Source organism: Falco cherrug, chromosome 14, assembly GCF_023634085.1.
Source record: "Falco cherrug isolate bFalChe1 chromosome 14, bFalChe1.pri, whole genome shotgun sequence".
In the NCBI taxonomy this organism is placed as follows: Eukaryota; Metazoa; Chordata; class Aves; order Falconiformes; family Falconidae; genus Falco; species Falco cherrug.
In genome coordinates this window covers 3,364,472-3,372,293 of record NC_073710.1, presented here as the reverse complement: position 1 = coordinate 3,372,293, position 7,822 = coordinate 3,364,472, and the positions used below count along the sequence as shown (strand labels likewise).

The window sequence follows — 7,822 nt, the reverse complement described above, 5'->3', positions numbered from 1 at the left end:
TCTTATATGGAGAAAAAAAAAGTTCTTGGGATGCCTCACACTTCTGTTCAGGTAATCATTTCGAAATTAGTCCCTCAATCCTAAAGTGTCCTAAACGCAGTCATCTTTATACTGTTAGTTTCCAAACTCATCCACAAACCCATGCATGTTGGCCATAGTTTTGTGGCTGTATGAAACAATCTTTTTGCAATTAAAATAGTTTCCAGAGTTTTGCCCTACAGAATCATTGTCTACCATTAAAGTCTCTTCAGAGCCACAATGCACCATCTCCTTTATCAAAGCAATCTAAAAGCCTGTTGGGCAAACAGCCTCTGGTGGCTGGCCTGGATGCTTCACTTGACCTATAGTACAAATAGTTCCTTATAACTCCTGAGAAAGAGAAAAAAAAAAAAAAAAATAAAAAAAAATGATGAGGCTGAAACTTGCCTTGTGGGGGCTTTTTTGGTACGATAAAGACTGTGATACAAGATGTGTTAGTGATTGTTACTCCTCTCTGTGCCTTAGATCCCTGTTAATCACACATCTCGTCCCAGTACAGTACTTGTTCATGCCCTCCTCAAGGTTCATTGACCCCATGTGACTGCAGGAGAAAGGGGAATTTGGCCTTCCTCCAGCTCCCTATTAAACCTGGGGAAGTCCTGCACTGAAGCACTGGGCCAGTTCTCAGATGAATCTAGGAAGGCTGAGAGCACAGGGAAGGGGGGACAGAATGATAATGAGGCCTGGCTAGAGCGATGCTAAGCCATGTGAAAGGCTGATGACCTGTGTAATGCTAGAATGTTGACGTAACGCTGGCACTAGTGCGGGTTACAACATACATACGACATATAACAAAGTTATAGTTGCATATTGCCTGATGCTGTTTTGCTGTGCTATCTTAAGTGCTTGCTTTCATGATGGAATTATAGTTTTTAGAAATTATGTTGACTTTCTCTTTTGCTTGAAATAGTTTTCCTCCAAAGTTCTAGCTTAATAGACTGTTTGAAGACTAATTTATTTTGTGGTTATTCAGATCAACAAATGAGAGTTAAGTGGAATGTTCAGTTCCCAAATTGGCATTCTTCAGGCAAAAGCAGAACGTATCATGAGCCCAGGAAATTCAAGAAAAGAATATGCAGTGTTTTACTCTGAACATTGATCTTATGTTTGTCTATATTGATGCTGCTTGCCAGCTTTTTGTTCTAAAAAGTGCAGCATCCGAGCAGAATGTCCCAAACCTGAACTCTTTTTCCTTCTTGTGTAACAGGTGATCACTAATTTTGTGTGAAATTGCTTAGGAAGGTACTTTCAGGTTTTAGGGATTAGTTCTCAAATAGCTTGAGTTACTCTCCCCACCTCAGCAGATTTGGAAGCAATAGTAGTATCTCATTCATACTTCCAGCACTTTTGCAGGTTCTATTCAGTTATATATACCAGTACTGCTTGCATGTTCTGGTGTATATATATGTATGTATGTATATACAGCACTTAAAGGTGCTTGATGTGTCTCACTGTCACTCTCAGCTAACAATCATAGACAATAATCTGTTATTTCTATAATGACCTCTGTATAGCGGAGCAAATTCTTTAATTTAGGTTTTGACTGTATAGCATGTTAGCAGGGCTGTTAAAGAGGTACTGCTGAAAATCTGGAAAGCGGCAGATAATTTTAAATATTAGGATACTGAAAAGCCAAATTATAAATAAAATACTTCTGTAGCTTTGTAAGTTGTTACAGAGTAGCTGGTGAACTAATGAACCTTTGTACTTGTGTTACATAAATTGGAAAAGTACAGTAAGCTAAAATTAGATGAACAGCAGTAACATGAAGTCCCTAATGACATTTGAAAACTTGAGTCAGTTCAGTAGATTAAAAATGCAAATAGGAAATACATCTTTATGCCTTTGACAAAGCAATCCAAACTAGAAACTGTTTTACTGATGATTCTTCAACAGCCCAACTTATGCAATGACTATTAGTTTTGATGGAATTAATGCATGTGAGGAAGTCGGATGTTACACACTATATATCAGCCGGAGTTTGACTACTGTAACTCGAACAACTTGGAAATCTAGGCTTTTACAAAACAAGGCCATCTGACAGAGCTAGTTTGCATTTGTGTGTACAGCATTGAGCCTTACTAGTAGTGAAAAACACTGGATGATTTTGCTAGTGTTTGACAACTGAATTTAAAAAAGCAAGCCAAACAAGAAAACCCAAAACCATAAAACATGCCCCACCCTGCCCCCATCATCCCTTAACAATATCTGACCACATCTCGAATGTCTTTTGGTATGTGTTGATAAAAGAACCAAAAATTAGTTAGTTTTCCTACCCATTACACTTCAACATCATTCCTCTCACATGTACCAAAGACTGGCTGCCTCAGTGGAGAAAGTGTTAAAGCCAGTCACTTTCTCACCCAGGCTTCACAACCACTATTGAACTGCCCACTCCTGCGATGCAACTAATACGGTTGAGCCAATGTGATTGTGCCTAAGAGATATTTATTTTATTATTATTATTTTTTAATGCTTGGCTACTTCCATTTCTTATTCTGCCTTGATTAATACCTTGACAGCAAGCTACTCTTCGTCAAACATGAATATGGAGGTAACTAATGCACTGGAGGTCCAAAGATACAAACTTTCCAGGCAAACAGGTTTTATCCACTCAGAAGTGGTAAACATCAAAGGTCAGCTGTACCCTCTGAAGGCATGAATCCGATAGCTATCCAAGACAAAAATTAACTGTTTTGAACAGTAAAGCCAAATCAAAGTAATCCTTGATTTCTATCTGTAATCAAAGCCTGGGGGGAGAAAGTGTAAGATGTTACGTCTAGTAATTTTCAAAGCAGTTGTAATCCTGTCTGCCTGGTAATTTACTGCATTGCCTTGAGCAGAACTTGACCATCAGTTTTACTTTTTCTGTTAATTCCAGGGCTACTTAAATTTGGTCAATGTTTGTACAATGCTTTAGAATGTGCTAGTATACTCGGTCTTAACCACTGAAAAATCACGCTGATCTACCATTCTTCCCCCAGCTTCATGCAATTGTAAAGCTTGCTTACCAATTATGAATTTGTAACAAAAGAAAATGGGATATTCTCAGTGGTCGATAGCTTTTGAGCTTTTTGTGTGTGTTCACTTAAATCTTCTGTTTTAAACATGAGGGCTTAGAAAGATAATGGTTTTTTGATAAGGAAGAATTATCATACCCAGTGATGTCATGACCTCGAGGCTGTAACTGCTTCATCAATTTCACATGGAAATTTTTAGAAAGCTTACATTTGCTTTGTCTGGAAATACTTGGGAAGTCTGGAATTTAAACATTGGCAACAGTATCTAAAATCATAGCTTCCCTCCTGGGATACAGTGCTGCTTGGGTTAAAATTCTGTGCGGCAGGACTCTTTTTGTTATCAAAATCGGTATTTACTTCACTTCTGGGAAACAGCCATAGGATTGTAAACGACTTTATAAAAAGATGAATGGAACTGTTTCATGCAGACTTTGGCTCTGGCTTTGCAGCACAACTAATCAAGTCCCCACCAGAGGGAGGAGCGTCCCAACAAATACTCCAGTGCAAAGTCGTGGCAAGGAATGGCAAGGTTTAGTCGTGACAGTGAAAGCGAAGGTAGAAGAAAAACATTCCCTAGCAGGATAGCATCAAGGAAAGTTATTTACCTGACTTTAATCCTATATATTTTAATGACAAATATGAGGCACTGTCTTTCTACTTCAACCTGCCCATTCTCCATTAGAAAGGAGTGATGTAGGAGTGTGCAGAATGCTTTATAAATATTGGAGGAACTAAGCTAAGTCTAAAGTGCCTCATGCCCTGCAGAAATCTCATTCATATACTGAAACAAAACATCAGTTCCTGGGGAACTGAATTAAAAGACTTAACAGCTGGTTTGTTCTACTGTCATTTATTCCAAGACAAATCCTGGATATGAGCCACATTCAATAACACAAAAACCTCAGTTCCTGGGAGAGAAATACGTTAGTGTAGACTTACATCTTTTGTACTGGTAGACATTGTGTCATGAATCGGTAGCATTAGAGAGTTATGAACCTCAGATAATCTGAAGGCATTAATCTTGGCTGTGTTTCACATCTATAGGGTTTGGGGTTTTTTCCAACTTGTATTTGAGCAGCTAGAACTGATTGGAAGGTGCTTTTAATTATGGGAGACTTAATGAATACAACTACACAAATACTTGGGTATTTTGGTTTTCCTGGTTCAGACACATTGTGATTTTTCTTCTCCAAAACTTTGAATACTTTTTATTTTATAGTTTTGCTGTACAGGTGGGCTGGTTGAATGACGACATGAAGGATCCTCATAAACCTGACAAGAACCGTGACTTTTATGGTGTGAGTTGATGCATACTTTTCTGATTTATATTAAAAAATGCAGTAGATGGCAGTAGTATCTAAGTTAGAGGTTTGTTTGGTAATGTTGAATGGCATCTGTGTTAACTGCACCTGAGAAATCCAGGATTACTGGGAAACGAAGACCTAAGTTTGATATCCACAAAATGTTTCCTGTCCTGAAGCAATGGTCCATATAGAGATTCTGTTTTTGGAGGAACTTTAAACAGTAAAGCAAAAATTGTTCGTTCTGACACAAAAAGCAAGAAACTTCAGCTTGATTCAAACTGAGTATAAGAATTTGAGGCATGAATTATATATCCACTCCCCTCTACCTGCTCAGAGTAAAGCATAAATTGGACATTGCTGTCAGAATTTTGAGTATTAAGTGTTATGGCTATGCACCAACAATGAAGCATGGATCTACACTGCTGAATTTTACAGGTCTGTAACCTGTCACTTGGACACACTCTTCTCTAACAGCTACATCAAATGGATGTATAAATATACTCAGTGTATGGTGCTATGATGTACAAAACTGATCATGCCTTTAAAAAAATGCTGTAAATGCTTCTCGGTCTGTTTTCTTAGTGCACTGCTGAACAATGGATGAATCTTGTACTTCAAAGTTTTCCATTTGCTTGTAACCACTGACTCACACCTAGTAACCTTCCTGGGAAGGCAGAATTATTGACCAATCTGCAATTGCACGTGTAACTAAAAATGTTACCTTACTTAGTAAAGTGTAAGTATCTACAGTCACCAAGCCAGATGGTACATTCAGCTGTATGAAACTACTGTGCCTACAGGCTAAGTATTTTCAGCACTATTATTATTTTTGAAACTGCTTTGTCTGAGGTAGTCAAAGGATTCTAGTATTGGTCTAAGCAGTTTAAGATGAGCCAGGAACACTACTGTTATTTTAACTGTGTTAGCAGATTCTTTGTATCTGAATAAAAAAAGGCAAGATAGAATATAGGAAATGTCAATAAATACTTAAACTACCATGACCAGAGCAGATTAAAGATGACGGTGGAATCTCAAAACAGATCTGGGAGACAAGGCTGGCAAGGGGCAGTAATAAGGGATCCCTGCCTATCAACATGGCTGGGGAATATTTTCCCAGACCAAACTGAAACATGTACCTGTAGGTTGCAAAACATGGATTAGTCACCCTGCTTTACAGAGTTCAGGTGTTTGGAAGGATCTTTAGAAGGTAAAATTGTGTAGTGGAGTGTTAAAAGAAGTTTTAGTGAGGGTAAAATGATAAAGAATGTAATAAACTGGTACATATGTGAAATCCTTGCTTCTGTTGTACCTGCTTCAGTCTTGAGCTCTTGCCATATTTGTAGATGAAGGCAGTACTGTTGTCCCTGTTTGAGACAAACACAGGTAACTTGTTCACATTCCCTTAGGCAGTATCTAATTGTGTACCTCTAACTTCAAAGCTAGTGCTTTTGTCATTAAAACCACCTTCAGTCTACAGAACAATCATTCACTAATGAGCAAGGGCAATGCAGGCATGTTACACTGATAGAAGAAAGAGTACTTGAGAAAAATGTAGCGTGTAAATGAACATATTTTTTGCATAACACATTCCTTGTTAGTGAATTTATCTTGCTGAACTAACTCTAAATTTCAAAGCAGTTAATCCCATGTGAAGATAATGCATCCTTGATTTTTCGTCCACTGGTAAATATTGCAGTATATGTCACTTCACATTTTCTGCATTTCTATTATGTCTATTTGCACTTCTATGCCAGACTATGATACCACAAAGAAAAAAACTAAAATATGATAAAATATAGGACATAAACAGAAAACATTCCATTAAAAATCTCTCAGTCTAGTTTTGGCTCCTAATCTAGTGACCCAAACACTCATCTTCCTGCCTTTGATTCAAGCCTTTCTGACCCAGCTGTTGTCACTGAGCCCAAGCTTTTTTCCCCTGCTCAAATAGTTAGCAAAATTTCAGCACCTTAAGCTCAAATAAACCTTTCAAAGCCAAATGCTACATGAAAATCTTCCACACAGACAGAAGCAAATCGATAACAATGAAATGTTATGCACAGTTTCTTTTTGGAGAGAGACCAAATGCTTCAATAATGGCAAATGAAATTTTAAGAAACCCATGTTTTCCTAGCAGGCATGCCAATACAAAGACAGAATTTAGCTCAGAGCTTAAGGGTGTCAAGAAATCAGAAAAGAAATAACTGAAATGTCAGAAAGGCAGCAGGAGGAAGTGGGAGGCTAGGTTGGTAGAATGATGTCTGTCAGGCTATGATGTATTTGTGTTTGTTGTTAAAATCTATTTCATCAAAGCAGAAGGAAAAATCTGACTCTGGAGGAGATGAGTTAAAAACAAGTAGCTAGCTGGACTGCATTACTGGTATTTGACTATCCTCCATCAAAATCTGCTTAGCAAGTGCTAATTTAAAGCTCCCTGGGTTCTTGCCTAGAAAGCCTTGGCCAGCAGTGGCTGATCTTGGACTGCTGAACAGTAAAGACTGCAGCTGTCTGGGAATCCTGAAGTTATCAAATATCTGCACAAGATACTTGTATAGACTGTGTATCTTAAGAGCATCTTTCCTGTGAGAAGCACCAAAGAATCTGGATTTACATGTGGAGAAAGAGAAACTTAATGAGGTATAATGTTTGCTATCTCCACCTAGCTAAAACTAATTTTAATACAAGGCGCTGAACTGTGTGTGACTTCCACATTCCAGAGACCTTTAGTATTCATGGTGGCTAATTTGCCTAGCTCTAGTCTCTAGGTTTCAGCTCTGAAGATGTCTCACATTCCTAGCTGAGGAGTTGAGACTCACCTAAGGGCCACATGCCTCAGTGTATTTTGCCAATTTTTTAATATCTTCCATTTTAAGAGCACAGACCACAGTTTATTTCATCTCCCAGTTCAGACCAGCCTGTGCGACAAATCCAAGGTCATCATGTTATATTCCTTGTTCAGCTGTCTTTATTATTAACTTTCTGAGGATGATCGCTGATGTATGACCACATCTGAGACAAGGGCATAAACATACATGACAGTAGTATACATCTCTAAAAAAGGATTACCTCCTAATTTAGAGGAGTTTTCTCTGTTGCAGCTTAACAATAGAATAAAAGACAAGTTTTATCACCTGTACTTCATATGTTTATTAGTAATCTACAAGGATTCAACTTGCAAAATGTGTATGTTTTGAGATTAAATCCCATAGAGGTTAGGTGAGGAAATTTGACCCATAGTAAAAGTTGGAGATAGTTTTACCTAATCTATTTCTAAAAAAAAAAATTCCCAAGTTTTGTTAATCCATAAAATTATTCTGTTTTTTCAAGGTGGTAACGACACCTGTCAGACACATGTCCAAGTATGACAAAGTAGTAGCAACATGTTTGGTTTTTTTCAAAAGCACAGAACAGTGAGGTGCACAAGAATACCGTTGCCAAGACACTCCACCCCCAGTCCTT

General features: G+C 37.9%; 1 long non-coding RNA gene across 1 annotated transcript in view; it reads right to left on the bottom strand.

The window, feature by feature from the left end:
• Positions 1-7,822, bottom strand: part of LOC129737354 (uncharacterized) — a 99,671-nt gene that overhangs the window by 31,768 nt on the left and 60,081 nt on the right. The window lies entirely within an intron of this gene.